This window comes from Cannabis sativa, chromosome 7 (assembly GCF_029168945.1).
Source record: "Cannabis sativa cultivar Pink pepper isolate KNU-18-1 chromosome 7, ASM2916894v1, whole genome shotgun sequence".
In the NCBI taxonomy this organism is placed as follows: Eukaryota; Viridiplantae; Streptophyta; class Magnoliopsida; order Rosales; family Cannabaceae; genus Cannabis; species Cannabis sativa.
In genome coordinates this window covers 9,680,381-9,683,605 of record NC_083607.1, presented here as the reverse complement: position 1 = coordinate 9,683,605, position 3,225 = coordinate 9,680,381, and the positions used below count along the sequence as shown (strand labels likewise).

Sequence of the window (3,225 nt, the reverse complement as noted above, 5' to 3'; positions counted from 1 at the left end):
TCTAAGATATCACCATACTGACTACCTCTTTTGATTGGGACCAATCTCTGTGGGAATGGAGCTTTTGGAATGAACGACAAAGTTTGACTCATTTTTTCAACCGAGTATTTGGAATGTGAGCTTTCAGGCTGACTCTTTTCATTTTCTTTTAACGAGTCAGTGTTCATTTTAGCATCAGGTTGAGATATGTAATCAAGTTTTTCAATAATTTTTCCAGACCTAAGGATAGAAATTGAATTAGCTTCTTCAATAGGTCTAGATGTACTTATCTCATACTGGCTCTTTGGATTGGGAATGGGTTGACTGGGAAGTTTTTCCTTTTCCCTTTCAACTACAATAGTAGCAAGCTGACCAATTTGTGTCTCAAGCCTTAGCATAGATTTAGAACTTGTGTGTAAATCTTGTTGGGTGGTTTGCATGAACTGTTGTAGGGTATCCTCTAAAGATGGTTTTCTTTGTTGTTGAGGATATGGCATATAAGGTTGGGCATGACTCTGATTGGGTGAGTTGTAATGGTGCCCCTGGTTCATTGGAGGCTGATTCTGTCTCCAAGAAAAATTTGGATGATTTCTCCAATTTGGATTGTAGGATTGAGCAACTGGGCTATCAAATGAATTCCCATAAGTTTGAAGAGCATTCGCATCTTCAGAAAATGCCTCTTGGTATATAGGCAATGATGGACACGACTGGATAGTATGACTTGTACTATAGCATAGAGAACAAAATTCATTCCTATGGAAAGGAGTATTCATGGATTGACTTAATGACATAGCTTCAACTCTCCTAGTTAGATTTGCTAATGATGTTTTAATATCTACGTCATCTTTGACATCGTAAATTCCACCTCTCTTAGGTGTGTTGGAAGCTTTCGATCTAGGATCTTGGCAATTCCACTGTTGAGAATTTACAGAAAGATTCTCAAGAGACTCCCAAGCCTCATCCCTTCTAAATTGCAAAAATTTTCCAGTGTGCATTGATTGTACTATTTGTCGGTTTGAAGGAGATAATCCATCATAAAAGTATTTTACCAATCTCCATTTCTCAAAACCATGGTGTAGACATTTTAGCAATAAATCTTTAAATCTTTCCCAACATTCATAAAATTCTTCGTGATCTTTCTGATAAAATTCGGAGATTTCTCTCCTAATATTATCCGTTTTAGACATTGGAAAAAATTTCGACAAAAATTTATTAACTAATTCATCCCAAGTAGAAATAGATCGAGTACAGGAGTGAATTTAACCAGGCTTTAGACTTATCTTTTAATGAGAATGGAAAAAGTCTAAGCCTAACAGATTCATCAGAAAAATTTTGAAATCTAAATGTAGAGCAAATTTCTAAAAAATCTTTCACATGCATGTATGGATCCTCTTTACCTAACCCATAAAAAGATGGCAAAAGTTGAATTATGGAAGGTTTCAGCTCAAAATGTGTAGCATTTATTTCAGGAAAAATAATGCATGATGGTGGATTAGCAAAAATGGGAGAAAAATGATCAATAAGAGTTTTTTCTTCCACATTTACTTGATTTGGTTCCATGATGTCAGAATTTTCACTTTTAATTTCAACCCACAATAATTTTCTTTTTACCAAACGATTTTTAGAATTTCGTTCCCAGCGAATCATACACAAAGTATCACAAAAATTAAAATAACATGAAAAAATTAGGAGGCGGTGCCTACCATATAATTGCGTAAATAAAGACTGAATTTAAAATATAGCGGGAAATAAATAATATGTATATATTTGACAGAAATATAAATACTAATATTAATATATCTGTAGAAATAAAGACAGAATTTAAAATATAGCGGGAAATAAATAATATGTATATATTTAACTGAAATATAAATATTAATATTAATTATAATTTATAATATATACTTTTTTATTATATGTAATTATAATAATAATATACTTTTTTTAATAGTTATTTAATGTATATAATAATAAATAATATATAATAATATATTAATATTATATATAATAATAATATATAATAAATTTTATATATATATATCAATTTACGTAAAAACGTAAACTGATAATAATAATAATAATAATAATAATAATAATAATAATAATAATAATAATAATAATAATAATAATAATAATAATAATAATAATAATAATATTGTAATATATAATATATATAATATAATAACTAGTAGAAGAATTATACCAACCTGAATTAAAGTAGTTTTTCTTCTTACAGTTTTCCGGCAGTGGTGCCAAAAACTTGTTATATACCGAAATGGTACGTTTTACATTTATCAACTCGCAAGCGCACGAATCTGTATTGTAGTATTGAGATTGTGAAGAACGAGGTCGAACCCATGGGAATTGCGTGAAATTAAAGAAAATACTAATTTAAGCTAAGCTAATAAAACTCTAACCTAGTCCCGAAAATGGTGAGATTTTTGGTAACAAAATAAAATAAAGTATTTAAATGATAAAAATGACAGTAAAATGACAGTAACAGATATTTTCAGTAATATTTGGGATATTATTAAGGGTTCAGAATCCACTTTAAGTGTATATAAAAATATTTATGTTTATATTGATTCTCATCATTTAATCAGTAATCAAACCAATTATTTTCTAATAAAAAATAGATTTTCCTTCGCTTTAAAATTATAACTTCTAAGCATTAAATGTGAAACAATTTAATGTAAATACAAAAAATCAAAGAATATTATTTTTAATAAAATGTAGAACCAAGCATTAATAATTTCTAACTATCAAAAATATGTGATATTAAAGATGAAAGAAAATTATTTTAAGAAGCGAAAATAATAAGCATATATTGTACTGAGAATCAAAATAAAAATAAATACTTAATTAAATACACTAGGTTTCATCGTCCACCTTAATAATAAGGGAACTTAGAAACCCATAAGAAAATTAACTAAGAAAAGCGGTAAACTAACTGAGCGTTTTCTCTGGATTTTTCTGTCTGAAACTGTGAAACTGTAACTGAATTCTAAAAACCTAAGCTTCTATTTATAGAAGGGTAAAAGGACTAATACGCAATTAAACTTATTACAAATTGCATGTGGGTAAAAATGTAAATACAAAAAATTATAACCGGAGTGCCACGTGTCAAGTTCGGATTGGTGGCTTTGGTGTGCAACTTGACACGTGGCGAGAGGAGAGAAAGCCACGTGAAAAGTGGCTTTTGGCTGATGCAGCTCGGACGAAACGAAGGCCAGCCGCGTGGCTGGC

General features: G+C 29.7%; 1 non-coding gene across 1 annotated transcript; it reads left to right on the top strand.

Annotated features, from left to right (window-relative positions):
- Positions 1-1,044: 1,044 nt before the first annotated feature.
- On the top strand, positions 1,045-1,151 carry LOC115715519 (small nucleolar RNA R71). Its single transcript, XR_004011386.2, has one exon. It is a non-coding gene; the product is annotated as a small nucleolar RNA R71 (small nucleolar RNA).
- Positions 1,152-3,225: the final 2,074 nt, after the last annotated feature.